At 31.2% G+C, this 24,266-nt stretch overlaps 1 long non-coding RNA gene across 1 annotated transcript; it reads left to right on the top strand.

Moving 5' to 3' along the window:
- The first annotated feature begins 376 nt into the window (after positions 1-376).
- Positions 377-23,611, top strand: LOC107397556 (uncharacterized). Its single transcript, XR_001574641.2, has 2 exons — positions 377-659; positions 23,522-23,611. It is a non-coding gene; the product is annotated as an uncharacterized LOC107397556 (long non-coding RNA).
- The last annotated feature ends 655 nt before the right edge of the window (positions 23,612-24,266 follow it).

Here is a 24,266-nt window from a genome sequence, read left to right as displayed (position 1 = left end):
CTGTTACCGGCACGTCGGCCCTCCGGCATATGCAGATTAGTTCCGGGGATCATAGGTGGCAATGAACGGATAAGGGAAACAATACCTTCATTGTATTACTCCAACTTACCTGAATATGCAAATTGAATTAGCATCGCGTCAACCCCGTCGCGATAATTGCTACACTCTCGCCCTCAAGACCGCATTGTCGAAAAATCTCGCAACGACTTTGCCTTGTTCCTTGACCACCGCAACCCTTCTTTCCCAAACAGTTTCTCTCTCTCATCAGCCACTTTTTATGCATACATCTGCATAGTAATCGTGGAGCTTTCCCATCGTATGCAAAACGCTTGGGTCGGATGCGACCATTTAACGTATCCGTAAACAGAAGGGTAGAGGTGTGACTGACAAGATTTCAAAATTGACCCGGTGGGGTGCTTAGTTCGCCAGCTACAGTGCTGAGAGTGCCTTCGAAAAAAATTCTTGCTCGCGCTGCCGTGCTCCACTGACCGACTTAATTAGTTCGCGGCTGAGGCGAAATCAAGGCGAATGTCAAGGTGAAGAAGAGGGGAATTAAAACTCCTCGCTAATGAGAAGCCGCGCCGGCGATCATGAAGAATTTGCATAAACGGGGCGTTGGGCTAGGTCGGGCCGAATTTCCGAAACTGCCACCAGTGCACGTAAGTTCGGGTGTTCCGCGGATTGGCATTAAATTTTAAATTGTAATCAGTCGTCCGATTCGTGCGGTTCTTGTGTGGACTGTACAGGGTGCTCATTTAGTATGTCCGAATAGGCGATCTCCAAAACTAAGAGGTTTAAAAAAAACGAGTGACACATTCTCGGGTCCATTTTTTGTTTTCAACTTATAAACAAAAGTTGACATTTTAGTGAAATCTTAAAAAATTGATATCTTTCTCATTATAAAAAATACACATTTAAAACAAAGACATTATAAGGCACTTTTTTTACAAAGAATTTAATAATGTTATCAGCGATTTTTTAACTTTTCGTTTAGCTGTAATGTATAAAGTTTTATTTTTTTAAATAGGAATCAAGGCAGCTGTGATACTTTTAAAAAGCTTATTTTTTCTAAATTGATGTGTCTAATAGTTGTTTCAAATTATTTTTTTAATTAGATTGTTAAAATTATAAAATAGTTATTACTGGTACAAAGTGTTTTTAAATGATTCTCATCTAGTTAACTTTGAAAATGGTTTACATGTAAAAAAATTTGTGCCGCTTTGCTCAATTGAAGTGTCTGGCAATAAATCTCAAAACTTAAGTTGTGATGGTCACAAATTGTCAATTAATTATTTCTAAAAATTTCGTTAAAATGCAACGAAATTGTTATATTGCAAGAAAACGTTTTTATTCTCGAAGCTTATTTCCTAATTAAATGAATTAAATTAAATTAAATGTCTGTCATTAATTCTATAAAGCGGCATTTCTGATTTTACACGGAAAATTCACAGACGACTAGATGAGAATCATTTAAAAACACATTGTACAAATTACATGAGCTATTATTCTTTAGAAGTACACGAGTAATTTATAATAGTTACTTTTGGGAGAAAATGCGACGTTGGCATATTTATAGTTTTGAAACAGCTAGTATTTGTGTAATACATTATTTTTAAATATTAAAAAAAACATAACATTTTCGTTTTCTTTATAGTAGGTCATGAAAAAATTTTGGATTTTCAATTCAATTTATGAAAATTGTATTACCCAACAAGTATTTATAATTTAGTGATTTTTTAAACCCTAATTAATTCAAACACAGCATAATAAATTTTTATTAGATCAAATTTTTGCAATTAATAAAATTTATTTGTTTTTATATTTAAAATGGCAAGCTCACGCTGTCATTCTATTTTCCAATTTTAAACATGAAATGTCGGAAAAAGAAAAATCTTATTAATTGTATGATTGCGTATCAATAAAATTTTATTTTACAAAAAAATATCAATCCAAACACCAAAATCAAATTCCATCTGCGGTAAAAAAATACACATTATCAACGTCACCTCCATTGCACTAAATCATAAAAAAGTGTCATCAAATGGTAGTGATACATCGTTTGCAATTTTTTGCACATTTTTTATGTAATTAAAATCTGCGACGCTCGTATATTTGTTCAATTGAAAATAACTTTAACATAGCTTATTTTTATAATTTCACATTTTTTACTTTAATAACCGTTCACAAAATTTCTAGCTTATTCACACCTTTTATGTGAAATAATTTTTCCATGGCCAACTACTTTCAAATATTTTAAATAATTATTTTATCAAAAATATATAAAAGTATCAAACTACATTTATACTGTTTTGAGTTCAGAAAAAAATAAGCTTTTCAAAAATGTCACAGCCAACTATGACTACTATTTAAAAAAATACAACTTTATGTTATTACAGCTAAACGAATGATAAAAAAATCCCTGATAACATTATTAAATTCTTGTAAAAAGTGCCTGTATAATGTCTTTGTTTCAAATGTGTATCTTTTATAATAAGGAAGATATGAATTTTTTAATATTTCACTAAAATGTCAACTTTTGTTTATAAGTCGAAAACAAAAGACGATAGCGAGATGTGTTTTGACCAAAATTATTCTTTCAAAAAACGGACCCGAGAATGTGTCACTCGTTTTTCTCTAAACCTCGTAATTTCGGAGATCCCGTATTCGGACACCCAAAATGCAGCACCCTGTACAACATCTCATTTTATTATAATATATTTCCTCTGGTGATTTGTGTGCGAGGCGTCCTGGCGGCCCCTCGTCTTAAGCTTCCCTCGCTCGCTCGAGCTGATTCGGGAATAATTCCTCATACATTTTCCCCGTCCCCGACTTTATTTCTTCTCGTTTTACTTCTTTTCTCCGGAGAGCGCAGAGACTTATTGCCTTCCACTGCGAAACATCTTCGCCGCCCCTGCCGAGCCGCCCCCGCGCCCTAAACGCACACACACACACACACGGTGCTTTGATCTCGACGGCGGTCGTTCTACCGCACCGCACGCCATCGGACCGGAAACCTTCAGGAATTCACGTAAAATTTCAACAGGCCAAGAACTACCCTTCTTCAAAAGACGATTCAATCAGCAGCGAGGCTGAACGCCTGAACTGTTTCAAATGCGGTTGAGCTAATCAACTTAAATCGCAGTTGATTTTAGCAATCAAAACGCTAGGGACCTCTACAAACTACTTTAAGCTAATTAATGAATTGTTTATTTCAAAAAAAAGCCTTTTGAGAACAATGAGCTTGCGTGCTCTCTTCTTGTAGGCCTATCATTTGAGGCAGAAAAGAATCATGTTTCATAAATCATCAGTCACTGCCATTTATTTTAATAACACTAGAAATTACAACTTGTTTATTAAATACAGAGTGCGCTAATTGTAGTGTGTTTCTGAAATACTAGCTCCGAGATTGTTGTACAGTGACGTTATCAAAGCTGTAAACCAAGTGGAGTGGTTCATCGTCATTGTCTAGTTATTTTCTACAAAATCAGGCTTTAATTTATTGTTTCATTTCCTCGAAAAGAAAAAACATAAAAAGTGCACATCGTGGAGGGATTTAGTATAGAACCTAATTCCGTGTACAGTTGGTTTGTAAGTTCTCAAACATTAAAAAAATAACTCACGATTACATTATTCGGAATATTGTCAACTTTGCCTTGACATGAATCATTCAAACGATGAGAAAGTAGACTTGCTCCTAGGTTATAGTATTTTTGATTGCAACTAAGAAAATTTTAGAAAGACGCCACAATTGGCTCACCCTATACCTTTAATAGAACTACTACTTTTACGTTTATTTATAAAAATTCAAGTTAAAAAATTTCTATCACGTCTCAGTTTCTTCTAATAAGATTCGTAGATTCGACACAAAAATTTTTTGAGATGAATTGAGAGATGAATGAATAAGGAAGCTGAACCAAAAAAACAAAGATAATATCAATTTTGTAGTTGTTTTTTTTTTGGTGGGATAACTCTTGAACTTTTATTATTCACTTATTATTTCATAAACATGTGATCATTTTTTTTAAATTAAATTTTTATAAAAAAAAAATTAATGACGTACCCCACAGTGGCGATTTTTTTGGTATGCTCTAAAATAGACTTCTAATTTATTTACAATGTTTTTAAATTAATGTTTTTTTCGTAAATTATTAATGTTTGGTTTCATATTTTTGCCTAAATCTGTATGTGTTAAAGTTATGAATAAATAACGAAACTTAAATAAATTATATGTGGTAACGTTGCCTAACAATAGTGATCACAATAAAATTTAATCAATAAAAACGAATTATTTTTTAAACAGTTTTGTTTTCCTAGGAAATCCTACCCAGTTTTTTGATAAACTTATTTTTTTTTAATTCAAAAAACTACGAGGACTTGATAGTAAATTTAAGTTATTGATTTAACGAGTATGAGTGTAAATCGGACGTTACGAGTGAATTATAAAAAGACGAATGAAAACGAGTGGTTTATCATACACGAGTTAAGTACATTTTATTTTTCGAATTAGACTTAACAAGGCTTAAAATTGCTTTAAATCCGCTAAACATAATCTGACGTTTGTATTGAAAAATGCCAAACAGTTGTTAAAACTGATTGACACAGGAGTTAAAGTTAAAGTTAAAAAGTTAAAGTTAAAAAGTTAAAGTTAAAAAGTTAAAGTTAAAAAGTTAAAGTTAAAAAGTTAAAGTTAAAAAGTTAAAGTTAAAAAGTTAAAGTTAAAAAGTTAAAGTTAAAAAGTTAAAGTTAAAAAGTTAAAGTTAAAAAGTTAAAGTTAAAAAGTTAAAGTTAAAAAGTTAAAGTTAAAAAGTTAAAGTTAAAAAGTTAAAGTTAAAAAGTTAAAGTTAAAAAGTTAAAGTTAAAAAGTTAAAGTTAAAAAGTTAAAGTTAAAAAGTTAAAGTTAAAAAGTTAAAGTTAAAAAGTTAAAGTTAAAAAGTTAAAGTTAAAAAGTTAAAGTTAAAAAGTTAAAGTTAAAAAGTTAAAGTTAAAAAGTTAAAGTTAAAAAGTTAAAGTTAAAAAGTTAAAGTTAAAAAGTTAAAGTTAAAAAGTTAAAGTTAAAAAGTTAAAGTTAAAAAGTTAAAGTTAAAAAGTTAAAGTTAAAAAGTTAAAGTTAAAAAGTTAAAGTTAAAAAGTTAAAGTTAAAAAGTTAAAGTTAAAAAGTTAAAGTTAAAAAGTTAAAGTTAAAAAGTTAAAGTTAAAAAGTTAAAGTTAAAAAGTTAAAGTTAAAAAGTTAAAGTTAAAAAGTTAAAGTTAAAAAGTTAAAGTTAAAAAGTTAAAGTTAAAAAGTTAAAGTTAAAAAGTTAAAGTTAAAAAGTTAAAGTTAAAAAGTTAAAGTTAAAAAGTTAAAGTTATAAAGTTAAAGTTATAAAGTTAAAGTTAAAAAGTTAAAGTTAAAAAGTTAAAAAGTTAAAGTTAAAAAGTTAAAGTTAAAAAGTTAAAGTTAAAAAGTTAAAGTTAAAAAGTTAAAGTTAAAAAGTTAAAGTTAAAAAGTTAAAGTTAAAAAGTTAAAGTTAAAAAGTTAAAGTTAAAAAGTTAAAGTTAAAAAGTTAAAGTTAAAAAGTTAAAGTTAAAAAGTTAAAGTTAAAAAGTTAAAGTTAAAAAGTTAAAGTTAAAAAGTTAAAGTTAAAAAGTTAAAAAGTTAAAGTTAAAAAGTTAAAGTTAAAAAGTTAAAGTTAAAAAGTTAAAGTTAAAAAGTTAAAGTTAAAAAGTTAAAGTTAAAAAGTTAAAGTTAAAAAGTTAAAGTTAAAAAGTTAAAGTTAAAAAGTTAAAGTTAAAAAGTTAAAGTTAAAAAGTTAAAGTTAAAAAGTTAAAGTTAAAAAGTTAAAGTTAAAAAGTTAAAGTTAAAAAGTTAAAGTTAAAAAGTTAAAGTTAAAAAGTTAAAGTTAAAAAGTTAAAGTTAAAAAGTTAAAGTTAAAAAGTTAAAGTTAAAAAGTTAAAGTTAAAAAGTTAAAGTTAAAAAGTTAAAGTTAAAAAGTTAAAGTTAAAAAGTTAAAGTTAAAAAGTTAAAGTTAAAAAGTTAAAGTTAAAAAGTTAAAGTTAAAAAGTTAAAGTTAAAAAGTTAAAGTTAAAAAGTTAAAGTTAAAAAGTTAAAGTTATAAAGTTAAAGTTAAAAAGTTAAAGTTAAAAAGTTAAAGTTAAAAAGTTAAAGTTATAAAGTTAAAGTTAAAAAGTTAAAGTTAAAAAGTTAAAGTTATAAAGTTAAAGTTAAAAAGTTAAAGTTAAAAAGTTAAAGTTAAAAAGTTCAAGTTAAAAAGTTAAAGTTAAAAAGTTAAAGTTAAAAAGTTAAAGTTAAAAAGTTCAAGTTAAAAAGTTAAAGTTAAAAAGTTAAAGTTAAAAAGTTCAAGTTAAAAAGTTAAAGTTAAAAAGTTAAAGTTAAAAAGTTAAAGTTAAAAAGTTAAAGTTAAAAAGTTCAAGTTAAAAAGTTAAAGTTAAAAAGTTAAAGTTAAAAAGTTCAAGTTAAAAAGTTAAAGTTAAAAAGTTAAAGTTAAAAAGTTCAAGTTAAAAAGTTAAAGTTAAAAAGTTAAAGTTAAAAAGTTAAAGTTAAAAAGTTAAAGTTAAAAAGTTCAAGTTAAAAAGTTAAAGTTAAAAAGTTAAAGTTAAAAAGTTAAAGTTAAAAAGTTAAAGTTAAAAAGTTAAAGTTAAAAAGTTAAAGTTAAAAAGTTAAAGTTAAAAAGTTAAAGTTAAAAAGTTAAAGTTAAAAAGTTAAAGTTAAAAAGTTAAAGTTAAAAAGTTAAAATTAAACTTACAATTTATAGGTCTTTAATTCTATCCTAAAATAAAAAATCAAAATTGGGATCAAATTTTAACAACACATAATTAGAATACTACCCCAATTTGAGGTATAATAGCGCGAGTTCGTTTTTAACGAGCGGTTAGAATATAACACTGGTTAAAATCGAAAATCTAGGAATTTTATTTGTTATTGCTATAATTTTTCTCTAAAACATAATAATGTTAAGTAGCCCTGTTTCGCAATAAACGATTCACATAATCGGATTGGATTTTTTTAATAATAATTTTAGTGACCAATAGTTTTTTTTACCTAGCTTCCTGGTAATATGTAAGTAGTAGTAGGTAAATCGAGATAATCACGCTTTTATGGCAATAAAGAGTCAAGTGATTCAATGGTTCTAATTAAAACAACGTGACAACGCGATGTAAATTAAGTATTGATGAGTTTTAAACATTTTGAGTTGATCGATCCATTTGATTAATCAACCAAACGCGGTTTGCTTCTGCTGCTGCTTTGGTAATGAGTTTTTGAATGTTTAAACTGCGTTTAATTTTGTTTGGAATCCTCCTCGATATGAATCGCCGTGTAGCAATTAATAAAAGCCCGAGCTTAGTATCGTCTCTAATTTAGTTAATAACTTGCAATGTTGATACGTGGGACGTAAACCAGCTAACGCGAAGTATAAAAATAATTTGAAGCAAAGACTAAAAGAAAAACAGCGAGAAAGCGCTAATCTCCGCGGGTAATAATGCCTGAAAAATATATAAATTATGGGCTGCTTGCTCACAAACGTCTTCGTTTATTTTTATCCAGAACGCGGTATTAATTTTGAGAAAAGCTACAGCAAGGTTATAACTTAACGTCTCTGAAATACTACACCGCCAACCATATTATTTTCATCTTTTCGGAATTGCTTTCGTTATAATGTATTTTATTACGTTCACAACAAAGAAAGCTCATATTAAAATTTAATTTGGCGTTGTAGTGCGCCCCTCAAAATCCTCCTCCTCGAAGGTGGCCGATGACCCAACCTCTCGGCATTAATCACAAAACACACTCCTCAAAGGCTTACGTATTGTGCCGAAACAAATTTAATCACGAAGACATTTCCATCAATCTATCTTATTTTTTTTCTCATCCTGTGTATCTGCTTCGTTCCCCTGATGGCTTTCTTTGCCATTTTCCCGTGTAAGCGCGCCAAGCCCTGCACATCCATCTCGACCTCTCTTTATTCCCCTCCCCGCCCGACGCCACCGACGCCCGCCGCGACGGGGGGCGCCCGACGCGTGTGGATATTGCAGAGAAAACCCGGTCGAGCTGCCGGGGCGTCACATGTGCTCACCGGCGGCTGCCATTACGCCGAAAACACTCGAATGGTGGTGGCTCATTTAACATGCAAAATATATGGAGGTGAGGATTTTTGCCCCGGACCGAACTAAGTGCAACTTATATGGATGCAAAGGCTCAGGCCTGAACTAAGCCGGCGATCAACCCAAAATTGAGTTGAATCAACATTGACGATAGCAAACATCAAGCTCGAAAATAATTTATCTTGTATTATTATGTAAATCAAATAAATCAAGTTAGTTGGTACCTAATTTAGGTTGATTCAATCAACTCACTTTCGAATCTACTTAGTTCATCAGAATGATTGTCGACAATATACAGCGTGCTCAAAAACTGGCGCACCAACTCAATGGTGTGTGATAGAGAACTGGTTACATATAAAGGTAAAAATAGTAAGAAAATTATTTGTATTAAAGTTATTGATAAATAATGGATTTTAAATAAATGATATGTGGCAACGTTGTCTAACAGTCGTGATCGCAATAGAATTTGAGCAACAATAAAAATAAATTATTTTTGAAACGGTTTCCTAGGAAATAATTCCCAGTGTTGGCACATCTACACATTGTGATTTTTTGGATGAATTTTAATTTTTTTAAATTAAAAAAACTGCTAAAATCTTAATAATAAATTTAAAAATAATTATTCATCGTTTTGTTACGGAACGATTACTTGGTATGAAACATAAAAACATAAAAATATAATAAAAACTAAAGAAGTTAACACAATAAGTTTGTAGCTCCAGAATTTTAAAAATATGACTTTAGGAATTTTTTCAACATTTTTCCCGTAATCTGCACTTGCTTCTCAATAACGTACCACTGAGTTGGTGCTCCAGTTTTTGAGCATCCTGTATTCGTATAACGGAAAAAAAAGGACACTAATACTCATACATAGAAGAAATTACAAAATTTTGATAGTGAACAACCAAGACATCTTGGGTGACAAGCAAAGATGTTGTACAGTTTCTTCCATTTGACTACACTGGCAATATGGATTTTCTGCAGCGTCCCATATACAGGGTGTCTCAGCTAAGACTTTCGAGCCTGATATCTCAGATATTTGTCAACGGATTTTTATGAAATTTAAAATGCAGTTATTTTAGAAGATAAAGATTAAAACCCAATTAATGCAAAATCTTAAAAGCGTAATTTTTACATGCCTTTTTAAAATGTTAAGCCTTTTAAGACTTTTATATTAAAAAATTTATCGTCAGTGAAAAATGCTGTCAGAAAAAACTCGCTCGCGGATGACCTCTGTTTCGCGAGAAAAATGAGAAACAAACTGTTAGACGTGGGTACAGATGCAAAAGCGTAGATCTCTATGAGACAAATGAGCACCACCATTGAATTTTGGTCAATCCTACTCGCAGAAACGTAACTGTCACGCAAAGGACATTTCACAATTATCTCTCACCCATACAAAGTTAAAAACAATATTTGTAAGTTACTTTTGGTACTGGATGCTTTAATTCTTTCAAAAAGGACTAAAAGAATGAACAATAACTGAAAAATTCTAGACACTTGAACATTCAGGACTTTGGAAATGTTTCGTACACTGTTGATTGGACCTCTTCAAAAGCTTGAATTACAGCCCCAACTATTGCTTCGTTTCCAATGACGTGTTTTGTCCTCACTCGATTTAGTTCAGGTACGCTCCTGTTTCTTCAAATTATTGACGATTCTTTGAACTTTAAATTTCATAAACAACATTTCACAAAAAATCCAACGATACTTTCCATAGGCGAATATTGATAACTTTTTTAACAACACAGAAATTTCAGCCACTGTTGTTGGTTTTTAAAGAAATTTCACCAAATTAAAACAATTTTACTTTTCTGGCAGCGCGCACACTTGTGACAGTTTTTTTCAGTGGTACACAAAATGCCGCATAGAAATGCTTCATCAATTGTTTCAAAAGGTGACTGCCCAAATTATTATCAAAATTTGGATGAAGTTTTTAACAACAAAATTTTAATTGTTTTCTTGAATCAGCCGAGCGATTTGGTTAATTTTTGTGTGGGCATTTATTTTTCAGGGTTTAATGATCCAACGGTAATTTGACTTAATTTTAAATAAAAGAAATATGTTTTAAAAATAATTTTTTGACTTGAGGTCATTTTTTGCCCCTAATTGACCACCTCCAAAAATATGTGCATTCTAAATTTCATAACAATCCGTTGACAAATAACGGAGATATTAAGCTCGAAAGTCTTAGCTGAGACACGGTGTAGAGTGTCTCAAAATTGGCGAATTCCGAGTTCAGAGCATTGTAGGAAATCACTTCAAAAACAGCGTGTTAGGGAATAGTTAGCAAAAATTTAAAGGTAGACAGAGAATGAAAAGACATATTCATTAAGCAAAATTTATGTAACTTATTACATTATTCTTCTATTTCAATTTGTATTTTGTTATCAAATTTTACGAAAAAAAACCAATTTTTTTTGCGGGATCGAGATTCAAACCTCCCTCAAAAGTAATATATTAGCCACAAATTTTGAAAAATTCTCAAAACGCCCATGCGTCCCCATCTCCATGTTGTTTAATGAAAAAATTAATTAAGTAATAAAATACCATTTATGCCACACAATGGCTCTCAACAGGTGGGTTAATAAACATATCTGAAGAAAGTAGGTTCTTTTTGGAAAAATGATGCCACACAATGGCTCTCAACAGGTGGGTTAATAAACATATCTGAAGAAAGTAGGTTCTTTTTGGAAACATGATATAAGGGTTTTTAACTCGTCTAATCATGACAAATTCGCATACGAAATATGGCTGTCATTCTCTAACACTCTGTATAGAAAAAAATTAAGATTGGAAACTTCTCCACAATCAGTACCCACAAAAAATTATAACAAACTTTAACTTAAGATTAGACTTACCTTACATTAAAAAAAGGTGTCGTAATTCGGGAAATTCGGCATTTGATAACATTTTTCACCAAGCACTCGCACTAAGTTCTTGCAGTTAACAACGCTCGCATTATTTTTATCACGTAGATATGCAGTTCTTGTCTTCTCTAAAATTAGAGGGCCAAAAGTACCGTGAGACAGCAGATGGAAACGTTCGCGAATTAAAGACAAACCGATTAAAATATCGTTGCGTCTAGCGATTCCACGGGTGCTGAACATAGGGATGTTAACAGTATTTGTAAAATTAGACCATTTTTACGACAAAAAGCACGGTACCAAAAGTTCAGACACAACCCCGCAAAGACGCACTGATACACTGACCATATCTATTAGTAAGCGGCCATAAAAAAGGGCAGATATTTCAATGACAAATCGTCTTTTTTGCAGGTTTTTTTTTGTTGAGACTCAGCTTGTTTGTTTCCACAATTTTATCTCAGTGGCGTGCCGTAGAATTTTGACTAAATTTCAAACACATTTAATTCCTTAATAACATTGAGATTGAAATTTTCCAATCCAGCTTTCTAGCCCTTTTATATGAAGGAGTTATACTCTTTAATAATATGTGTAGTGAATCCAATTTCTTCCTGTATTTAACTTTAGGCATTAAAAAATTATTAACTATTCTTTCAATAGTCAAAAAGTTAAATTTTTAGCTGATAATAACTTTAATGTTACTCCTAGGCCATTATTCAACATTTATTATTATTACAGTGGAGTAACTAAAATTTTAATATTTATGGCGAATATTTAAACTCCCGTCTAAAACAATATTTATAAATAATACAGACTGATTCTTTTAGGGCCTACATTACAAACTTTTTAACTTCTAATATAGCTAGAGCTTCCAGATTTTGTATATAATCCAAATCAACCTTTCTGAGTTCAACTCATTTTTTTTCAAAATGGCTGAATTTACAGAACTACGAGAAATTGACGCCAACTTTAAAGTTTTTTATTGCATTTTTGAATTTGCTCTTAATACTGCGTAACATGAACCTTAGTTGTTAGTAATTATCTGTCATAGTTTTTGACGTATGTCTATTTTTTATACAAATTTTCATTTGCAAGGGTTCATTTAAAATATCACAGCTCGTGAATACTTTGTAATAAGTGAATATTTTTTTTGCATTTGATTGACAAAAGGTAGGAGGATCTCCTCAAATCTTCAGGATTGTCAATTGTCAAACTGCAAGACTACTATAATTTTTTGAAAACGATGATTAAACAATGATTATAAAACAATTTTTCAAATGAAATGGCCCTATTTTTTTAATGGCGATCAAAAAAACATTAATTTTTATGCAGACTTTTATGAACATCTTCTATATCTATTTCTTATATTTTTTTAAATAATCGCAAAAAACAGAATTTTAGCTCATTATATTTTTAATCAAAAATACGATAAAGATCACTTTTTGAATTGCGTTTTCTTTAAATGCAATCTAAAAGTTTCAGTGTTAATTGTGATTATGGTGTAGATGATTGCTAATTTCGAGAAATTGTTTTACATTATAATTTTTCACAATCATAGTAGAAGATAAAAAAAAACACCAGTTTTTTTTTAATATTGAATTCAGTTTCAACGTACGTCGTTAAAGTCAAGACTTGGTCAGAGCAACTCCTTTGTGGTCGAAATCCAGCTTGTTTAGAAGAACATCTTCCACAAAAGGAGAAATTCGCTAGTAAATTATCTACTCCAAAATCTGGTAACAAAAAAATAGACCGACAACTGGATGCTTCTTGTGAAGTTTTTTTTTAGAATCGCAATCACCTTGGTCTTTTAAACTCCGGGGGCAGACGTTCTAATAAAATAGCCATTAAATAGAAAAATCAGCCATTTCCGAGTGAGATTTTTGACGAATTCCTGGTAGATTCCATTAAAACCTGCCGTTTTCTTGCTTTTAGTCGACTTTCAACTCATCTACGTTGAAACCTCTCGACAGTTCTTTTGAAACTTTCATCCTTTTTCATTGTTTTTTAAACCTGTCGTTTCATCTTCTTTTTTGCTCCTTTTTCTATCTTAACGTAATTTGAAACATTTGCCACGTGCGATGATCAAAGATTCAAGTTTTTGCAAAAGTTTCTAACTATTGAGCAATTGTGTGCAATTTAGATCTTCTATTAAGTAGTTAGATTTTTCTTTCTTCGCCTTAGTTAATAAATTTAATACAGCATATGCATTCTCTGGGTTAAGATTAGAAACGAATGCATTGTAAAAGCTCCTTGTTCATCTTTCAAACAGGGAACATATTTTTTGCTGAATCCTTGGGGAATGAATTTTTAGCAATATTCTTGATGACTCCAACAAATCTGTAATAATTCATTGAAGTTGTTCAGCAACTTATTCCATTTCCTTTTTGGATCATTCAATCTACTTTAGGTTGAATCAGTCAACTCAATTTTGAATCAACTTCATCTGTCTTTCACCATATTTCAGAATTATGGTTGACTGAAAGTAAATTCAGCTTATTTGATTTTTTAATTAATTTTAATCAGCAGTTATCACTTTTGAGTTGATTGGATCAACCTAAATTTCCATGATTTTGTGGTATAGTGTGGTGTGAACCCCTGGTGCGTGCGTTATCATCGCCCCTTCGGCGACGTTTCGTTCGTCACCTCTTTATCAGCGTCCCCGGCGCCCATTACCGCCTCCTCGTTACGTTGCTATCTTTTATGCATCTTCAATCAAACTCGAACACTGGCGTCCGTTTTCTCGGTCAAACGTATGAACGCAAACAAAGCATGACGTTTTCGTCTCTTTCTTTTTCTGCTTGTAGTATTATTGTTATTTTCGTTGAGCACATTCACAAAGGAAATTGATATATTTTCTATGTCTTTGATGTGATGAGAGAGAAACTTATTTTTAGTTAGTCGTCACAATCTCGCTTTTGTATCGTCCCGTAATATGAGTTTTCAAAAGCTCACACAAGGCTACGAGGTTTATTTTTCATTTTCCCTTTGTCGAGGCACTGCCGATGCAATTTAAAATAAATTGACGCCGTTTGCCGAGTCGTTACCGCCCTGTTTGCTTATAACACCTATTCGATATGAAAATCTGCAATTCTTTAACGTTCCTAACGATCCGCGTGGAGGCTCCGACGAACGGGGCGATAAAGGGTGATGGAGGAGGGGGCATGGCCGGGAAAAGTCGAAATCCTGAAACAGGAATACAACTCCCGGATCCACAAAAACTTTCAAACTTATTAATTGCGCTTCCACTGCATTTTTTTTACTAAATAATCCTGTAAAATACATATGCTTTGAAGTCATCAAGGATCTCTGTATGACAAAGCAGTAATAAAGCGATCAGTAAAAAATCTGATTCTGATCAGTAAAAAATAATAAATAAATGATCAGTATTTTATTAATTTTTACACAGTGAAAAATTAAAAGTGATCGGTATAATAAAAAGTGTTCAAAAATGATTGTTCATCAAGTCACCTATGAAATTTAAACGTAATGTGCCGCCTAATTTAAATAGCGAATGCCGTCAAAATGATAAAAAGGCTGCGAACCCAAACACGATGAATACACAACCACAAAAAAACACAGAAATATAAAATATAAATTAAGACAAATCCTACACTTGAAACAACTTTGCCGAAAAATGTGAAAAGTGAATGAAAAGCTCATAATTAAGATTTGGACGAAGCAGCACATTGAATTTGAATTCCATAATCAACTTGATGAACAACCATTTTTGAACACATTGTTTATTATTTTGCACAGAACAAAATTTAAATGACAAATAAACTACGCACAGTATTTTATTAAAATTTGTTCAAAATAAAGTGCTCAGTAAAAAAATCGTATACAGGGTGTACCAGAAATACGTGACTTAATTTTAACAGACAACAGAACTCAACAAATAAAACATTTTTCTATTTGTAATTTTTCAATAAAAAATTCGCAAATTTACTTAAAATTTGGAACAAGATATCATACTGAAACGTATACCCGCCTATGGATACAAAAATAAAAGAGCCGAACTATTTTCGTTGTTATAGAAACGGACAATTTAAACAATTTTTTTATTTGTAATTTTTTAGTATTGTCCACTTAGAAAATGACAGGTTACATTCAGTCTTTTAGTAAAAGAAACAAAAATACAATCAAACATTTTATAAAATTCAACCTTCTATTGTAGTTAGGTATTAATTGTTTCAAAACTATAAAAACGCCAACATCGAATTTTACCGAATTATTTCATTAAATAAGATTGATAAACTTGTGAAATAGTTATTATAATGATGAGAGTTCCTATTGAAAGTATAAATTACATTAGCTATTAGAATTAAATTAGAATTTTAGAAGTACATGAATAATTCATAACAAAAAATTTTGGAAGAAAATGCGAAGTTGGCATTTTTATCGTTTTGAAACAGCTATTAGTTTATTAAAAAAACAGTAAAATTGCACCCCAAATATAAATTTGTTCGTCGACAAAAACTCGTTTATTCTTAATAACTGTAAACATTCTGATAAAGGAAGTTGTCATTTTCGCTTATTTTGAGTTCTACTATCACTACTATAACCCCTTGAATTAATTTGCACAACCATCAATAATAATTCACCTTGTTGTATTTTAATTTTGGGGTTAATTTTTCTTTCTATACTTATTAGTTATAATTGTAAGCATCGTCAGGGAAACATACCCCTTGAAAAATTAAACTCGATAACGTACAACTCAAAATATGTGATTCTATACGTTAGAGTTAGACTTTAGTTTTAAAATGCTATTGTTTACTGCTCATTTATTATTTTTACTTCGCATCTATCATTTTTACTGTGCATTTATTATTTTACTGTGCGTTTATTATTTTACTGTGCATTTATTATTTTTACTGTACATTTATTATTTTTACTGTGCATTTATTATTTTACTGTGCATTTATTATTTTAACTGTGCATTTATTATTTTTGCTGTGCATTTATTATTTTACTGTGCGTTTATTATTTTACTGTGCATTTATTATTTTTACTGTACATTTATTATTTTTACTGTGCATTTATTATTTTTACTGTACATTTATTATTTTACTGTGCATTTATTATTTTAACTGTGCATTTATTATTTTTGCTGTGCATTTATTATTTTATATGTGCATTTATCATTTTTACTGAACAAAATTACTTGTCGTTCAAATAAAATACTGTGTATTTAATCTGTACCCAAAATAAAATAATCGTTATAAAAGTCTTTAAATCTCAATTAAGAATACCAATTATTGCTAACATTCTAGAGTAGTTCCTGCATTAGTATTTTGCTGTGCACAAATTCCTCCTAAATTTTTTGCAGGTGAAACGTCGAAAAAAGCCCGTCGTGCCGTTAGAAATCGTGGTGAAACCTCCTTCGAGCGTCTAATTCGATTTGCAGGACTCTCTCGCTCCTGCAGATTGCTTTATTAGTGGCTCATTAAGAGGCGGCGTGGGTGTTGTTTGGAGTGCGCGCGTCGTCCTTCGTGATCTCGTAAATTAAATTAATTACCATTTCAACAGGTGGCAGTGGCAAAAAGAAGCCCGAGAGATAACAAAACCAAGAAAGAGTTTACTTTCCGGCCGGAACGCTTCGCTTAATTGAACAATCTTTCAGCGATTTGCGCTCATTACCCGGAGTTTTTATTATTTTTTATTTTTGACGTTTCGAGTCGTCGCTTCAAATCAATAGATTTGGGGTTGGTACGGCGTGTGCCTGCTGACGATCCAATAACTGCCACAATACATTCGGATTACAGTCAATTCACATACAAAGATTTACTTCTTCGGGGATGCGGCGGCAAAGGGGGTGCACGACCCCGACGGAATCGCTCACCGTGATGTGCACACTCTTAAAGTTCGTCTTCCGTGAATTACGGCATGTGTGGGGGGACGAGAGGGCTCTACCTCACGGGCTTTCAGACGGGATCCGTGTGTGCTGTGGATGCCACTCAACAACCCGTGAAATATTGTGAAGAAACAAAGTTCCAGACCGGAGAATTCCGGCACAGGAAAACTTACTCAAAGCTCAAATATTGCTTTTTCGATATGACACAAATGTCAAGGAGCGAAACGAAAATTATTACATACTAATTACTTTATGAAAAAGTTGGCAATAATTGAACCAAAACTGTATTTAACTTTACCTCCATGTGAGATCAAGTGGATTTACTTGATCAAGTATCTAAAATTACACCATTGTGCGAGTCGTCCAAAATTTACTTATACAGAGTGTTCGCGAAGTTGAGGCGTTCCTTTTAACGTGTAACAGTATTCTAAGGAGTTTTAGCCTAATTTTTGTAGTTTTCTGAAATTTTGATTCCAGCCCTGTTTATGATTAGAGCTCCAAAATGATTAACCTCATTACTATAGATACCAGTTTTTCAATAATTTTACTTTTTTATTATTTTCTAATACTCTGAATGCCGCAGCAGCATTCTGATGATGGCCCACAAAATAGTAACAAATCTGTAAGTTCGTTATCACTGTAACGGTAAGCTCTTCTAGCTTACTAAATAACTGTCCTTAGATTTTTTGTTAAGTCGCAAATTTCAACAGTGCCGACTTCAAAAATTTAAATATGTTATTGTATCTTCGTTAACAACATTTTACTAAAATGATTTAAGCTAAAACTTTTAAGAAACTTTTAAAACCTTTTAAAAAAAATTCAAAATTCTTCAAAATTCCTTAATAATAAGTTGATATTAATAAAACACACCATTATTCTAAACGGTGTGTCTGTAGTCAAGGACGATCTAGTATGCGTCAAAAACTTGACTTAAGTAATCCTTACCCGCATTTTGAAAGAGAGAATTTTCTTTTAGTATATCCGAAGTTTTACTTTAACTTTTCATTTAATTTTTGCATAAAACCCTTCTTTATTTCAGTTTTCAAATTCTAAAGACATTCAATAACTTACTACTTTACTGTCGTAGTATGTACAATGTGTTCAAAAATGGTTGTTCATCAAGTCACCTTTGAAATTTGAACGTAATGTGCCGCTTAATTTAAATTGTGAATGCCGTAAAAGTGACAGATCCGTCAAAATAATGCTAAAATGTTTCTAATTGAAAAACAAAATAATACACAACAATAAAAATCACGGAAATATAAAACACAAATTAAGACAAACTCTACACTTAAAATACTTTGCTGAAAAATTCCAAAAAAAGTGAGAAAAAAGCTAGTTCAAAGACTCGACAGCAAAATTACGATAGTCATTTGGACTAAGCGGCACATTCAATTTTCATAGTCAACTTGATAAACAACTATTTTTGTACACATTGTATGTATAATTATTGTACATACAAAAATAGTTATCGAGTTCCCGCAAACTCAATATTCCAGCATTCGGAATGTCATCAGAATAAGATGACCAACCGCACTGTTACTCTAGTACAGTACTTTTTTTGCAGATGCTGTCCTGAGTGTCAAAAGATGGCAACAAAAAAATAGGAAAAGTACTGTTTTTCAAAAATTTTTCAAATTTTGGCAACATGCAGCAATGTAGGATATCTAAAAAAATGTCATTGAAAGATTTTGAGGAGTGATTCCTTAGATCACAATTTCTTAGGTTAAAATAAAAAAAGCTTTTATATACACATATGAGTATGCCTAAATATGCTTTCTAATTTTGTTTGAGAAAACAAACAGAGAAAGGAAAGGAAAGCAACAGTTAGAAGCGATAAGAAAGCACAGAAAAAAAAAGAAGATAGTAAATAAAAAAACAAGAGAAATTATGAAAGTAGTATTTAAGAGAAAACAGGAAGAAAACAAGAGTACTGAACAAAGAAGAAAAAAGAGAGAAGAAAGAAGAAATAAGATAAAAAATAAAAGACGGAGGTTAAAAAGCCAAATATAGATTCTAGTACAAAATAGAAGGTAGACAAAGAATAGAAAAATACACATGCCAATACTAATCCGATTTCGGATTGAGAATAGAATACAAAAGCTAAAAAACCAAGATACACGTAATACCTACATAATAGTGAGAAGAGCTACTCCGAAAAAAAAGTAACACAAAGCAGTAAGACGGTAGAAAATAGACTATACAAGACGAAAGACAGAAAATAGAGGAAACAGACTAACAAATTTCCGAACATAAATGTATAGAGACTTTTTTTATTATTTTAACATAAGAAACCACCCCCAGTTTAATAATTGAATTGAATTGAATTTTTTATTGAAGTAATCTTTTGTTGATATTTATTTTATTTCGTTTGTTTGAAATATTCCTATTAATTTTTCTTGTATATTAATATTGCTCTTAGTTAATATTTTTTGAAATTGGTAGGTATTTTAGTATCTGTTAACTTTTTGAAATACATAATTATTAATTAATTATGTCCTAATTTTTGGGTCATCTTAGATAAGCAATCAGTAAAAAAAAAATTGAAATGCTGGTTTCTGTGTGATTATTAATTTTTGAGATACCGTAAAAATATAGGTAGGTAGTTTTAACAGACTGCTCATCCTCTATATTTTGTTATGCTACCATTTTTTGTGCATTTATACATTTTTTATGATATTGTGGCTGCTAACAAACTAAAGTAAAATATGAAATTGTATAAAAAAGTTTTGTCAATCAGCTTAAAATATTGAAAGTTTCAAAGTACATTTTAGAGTTTATCCGCTTAGTGTGTGAACTTTGATTATAGTTTTAGAACATTAGTTTAGATGAAAAAGTGGGTGGTTTGTTTTCGATTAAGTTAATTAAAAAGTTTTAATTTAATTGGTGGAGTTTGTGTGTCTAATGTCATCCAGCACGTGTTTATTAGCTGGCAATATGTCAATTAGCGGCTCATCATCTGCGCTTCGTGTGTTTGCACAGTCCGCCTGTAAGTCAACATCGGTTCGGTCGTTTTCCTTGTCTTCTTGCAACCCTCCTGTGTATTGATTATCCTTCAAGAGGGGCGCAGTTTGTTTGCTTCGAACACACGACACAGCCGCTTCTTTATTATACGTATAGAAAATTCCGCATGCCAATATATAATAAGGATTCTTTTTATGGACGTCATGGCAGTTTGTTCTCGTTCCGTTTATTTATGGCGCATTACGAATCGATACATGGCATGGCACACACACACAGAAAATCCGAAAGCTAATCGTCGAAGACGCTGTTCTCGTCCATCCTTCCCTTGGAATCATTAAGGAGGCGCGCGGCGCTGTGTAGACGAGCGTGATAAAAACGAAGAGGAGCTTCTATGTGCTTTTTACATTTTTCATTTTGTTCGAAGAGATTATTTTCGGTACGCATGAGTTCACATAGGTATTGTTCTGTTTGTTTCCACCATCTTGGTGGAGATGTGTTTCCTGCACGCTCCTGCATCGATCGCGAGCCCTCTCCCCTTTCGAGCCGCCCTCGAGGGCAGCCAACACACGCCACCCACAGGAATTCCCCTGCTGCTGCTTCTTCTTCAATGAGGATTTCTTAACGAGAACAGTGTCATCGTGTCACGGGCAACGTTTTAATTGCCACGACACACTTTAAGCAACCCAAACAAATAATTATGAAAAACTCAATAAAAGTTTTACCTAGAAATGAATCAACTCTAATTCTGATCAAGGAAGATAAGAAAGCGAAAGAGCAATGAGATTTCAAAGTTTGCTCATTTATTTATGGCCAAATCAATTGAAAAGTTTTGATTTGCTAGAAACGAACTAAATGTTCTGCTACTATTTTCAGTATTCTTTGAGTGATTCGTACATTTTTGTTAGCCTTCAGTTTATAAAATAAACAACTACAGGGTGTCCGTTTTTCGAGCTCCACCATGAGGATCTCAGTTATTATAAGAAAATTAATGCTTTAATGTTGAACATTTATCTGTAAGACAATTTGATGTCATTTTTAATTTTTGAATTAAAGTAAGTAAGAAAAATAAAAAAAAATAATTTTTTGTTTTTATTTTTTAAACAAAAACCGAAAGGACTAGACGTTTTTAAGAAAGATATTCTTCAGGTACTTTTTTGCAAGGCGTTCTTGATGTTAGAGTTACAACACTCAAATTTGGATTTTCTCATAGACGCCATATTTATAGCTTGTATTTTTGAAATGTCTTATTGTTCCTGATTACAATGATATATCACATAATATCATCGACACTTACATGCTGATTAAATTCAAGAATAAAACGTTTTTGCAAAGAGTGCTTTGGAAAATAAACGCAAACATTTTGTTTAACAAACTAAATTTTGACAGTTTTGCGAAAAATATACCTCTAGCTTATCATGTCATTTAATTTTTAAATAAGTAAGCTTGGCGAAAAAGTAAACCTTCCAGATCCAAATTCAATTAAACTTGCAAATCTAGTTTGTATAAAACAAAATTTTTGACGTTTTTTCCAAAGCACTCCTCGCAAAAATGCTTTTTTCTCCATTTTGATCCGTATGTAAAATTTAATTATACCATGTGATACATAATTCTAACCGGGAATAAGAACACTTTTCAAAAATACAAAAAGCGAATATGGCTTCCGTGAGAAGAACAAAAGTTGAGTGTTGTATCTCTGACATCAAGAACGCGTTGGAAAATACGATTTTCAGTTTTAGATCCCATGTAAAAAAGTACTTAAAAAACGTCCTAGTTAAAAACGTTTAGTTCTCTTGGTTTTTGCCCAAAAAAATATAAAAACAAAAATTACAAATTTCCACTTTTTTTCCATAATTCAAAAACTAAAAATGGCACATCAAATTTTCTTGCAGATACCTAACTGTTCAACATTAAAAATGGGCATCTTTGCCCTAATTTAACCAACGCGTATCTCTTATAGTAATGGACATCCCCATTCGAAAAACGTCATACTTTTATTCGAACACTCTGTACTATCAAAAATATTTTCCTAAAATGCGTTGTAACTCTGTCATCAAGAACGCCTTGGAAAATATGAAAACAGATTTAGTTTCCTTGTGAAAAAGGCCTGAAGCAAGTCTCAGTTAAAAACGTCTAGTTTTTTTGGTTTTCGCTTGAAAAAATAAAAACGAAAATCAGAAATTTCTGTTTTTTTTTCGATAATTCAAAAACAAAAAATGGCACATAGAAGTTTCTTTCAGCATAAAAATGCGCAACTTTGCCCTAATTTAAACGACCTCGTATCTCTGATAATAACCGAAATCACCATAGTGGAGCTCAAAAAATGAACACCCTGTATACAAGAAAAATAAATAGGAACATTTTAAACAAACAAAAACGAATAAAATAGATATCACCAAAAAGTTATTTCAATAAAAAATCAAATTAAAATTATTAAGCTGAGGGTGGTTTCTTAGGTTAACATAAGAAAAAAAGTTTATTTATGTTCAAAAAATTGTTGCTCTGATTTCCTCTATTTTCTGTCTTGTAGAGTTTATTTTCTACCATCTCTCTGTTTTCTGTCCCTCTTTTTCAGAGTAGCTTAGTATCTTAGTTTTTTAGCTTCTATCCGAAATCGGAGAAGTACTGGCATGTGTATTTTTTATTCTTAATCTACCTTTTATTTTTTAGTGGAATTGGGGTTTACCATATTCTTTATATTTGTCTTTTCAACCTCCGTGTTCTATTTTCTTTCATCTTTTGTCTTCCTTTTTTCTTCTTCTTCTTTATTCAGTACTTTTGTTTTTTATTTACTGTTTTTTCTTAAAACCTACTTTTATCATTTTTTTTTGTCTTTTTTATTACAATCTTTTTTCTGTTTTCTGTGCTTTTTCATCGCTTCTGGTAGTTGCTTTCCTTTCTCTATTTTCTCAGTCAAACAAAATCAAAAATAAGTGAGATCTCCATGATGGAGCTCGAAAAACGGACACCCTGTATACGTAGACGAAATGAAAATAAAAATCGTCTATAAGTACTACGAACTTAATTAAAAATAAAAAAATGTCTAATATCGGGTAAAAAAAGTTTGAGTAATTTTGTGGCGAAAATTAGCTTCTGCCCCACTTCCTGGCTATAAACTGCAAATTTGTGAACTCCCATCCGCCCCCTTTTATTCTATCCGCAGCCCTCGCCAAATTTCCTCGTTTTACGAGCAATAAATAACGTTAGACCATCGTCGATAAACCGGACATAAAAATCGAGTCCGATTGGCAACCACCTGCACAACCTTCAAACATTAAACGGTCCTCCTCCAAATTAAATATCATCCCACCTGCGTGAGAAAACGGCTTTATAATAATTTTTCTGAAATGTCTAGATCATATAAATCCTTCATTCCGGCAGCACGATGCGCCACCTGTAACAATACTCAAGCGGACCAAACTACGTCAGAATTTTTTTTCAACCACCTGCGACCCTCTTATATAATTTCTCACCTAAGCACGAACGCAACCCATTTCCGGCGGCTTTAGATTTATAAGGTGGCGAACGATTTAAAGGCCCCCAGCTTTGGCGGCATTGCGCCGCGGTTTCGGTGTCAGAGGGGCTTGTAATTTCGGTTAATTGGAATTAGTGATGACTGGTAATTGACTGATTCGGAATTACGCACGCAATTAATTTATAGAGGAGGCGGATTTAATTAATTTAGTGTAATTGTTAGGTGCGCCGTGTAATTTAACTCGTTTTCATCTCTTTGTTTTTGTTGCAGGTTGCGGAGGAGACGCGCTGAGAAGACTCCACGATTCGATCGTACGAAGTGAATTTATAACACAACAATAAATAAAATCATTCAACTCTATTCTCGTTTTCATTTACAAACCTCATTCATTGAATATTTCTAATTTATTTATTAACAACAAATAGAAGATGGTTTTTGTTTGTAGCCTTTTATTCAGCAATGTAATACTTATTCTGCTCCTTGCTTATGATGTCTAGAATTTAATTGAGTAGATCTATTTCAGTTATGTCAACACAAGAATATAAAATTGTATATCTACATAATTTAATGAATTTCCTCTAGTTATTTAAATGAATACACTTAATTACAATGTGATAAAAATCTCTTCCCTCATTTAAATTGTATTACATATTTAGGCCGTTCTAGATCTTTATTTCCTATGTATTTTTCATACTTAGTTTACCTAATTATACTAAACGTCAAATAAATACAATCAAGAACTGAACAACAGCGGTAAATAAACGAACAGAAAAGCCCTCTGAAAGCTTTATTCATCATAAGTTATTAAAAATGGTTTTTTTATTACTATTTTTTAATTTGCTTTGATGTCTGTATGTCTGTTTCATATTTTTGGCGCCAAAATTTAAAAAGTTCATGTTGTCCGAATGAACTGAAATTTTGCATACTTACGTAATCTGCGTAACTATGCAATTCTGTCTAGTTAATTAACCTTTAAAAACGGCAAATTAGTTGTTAAAGTTTTAGGTTACGTTAA

Source organism: Tribolium castaneum, chromosome 1 (genome assembly GCF_031307605.1).
Source record: "Tribolium castaneum strain GA2 chromosome 1, icTriCast1.1, whole genome shotgun sequence".
NCBI classification, from domain to species: Eukaryota; Metazoa; Arthropoda; class Insecta; order Coleoptera; family Tenebrionidae; genus Tribolium; species Tribolium castaneum.
This window is presented reverse-complemented; position numbering and strand designations above follow the sequence as displayed.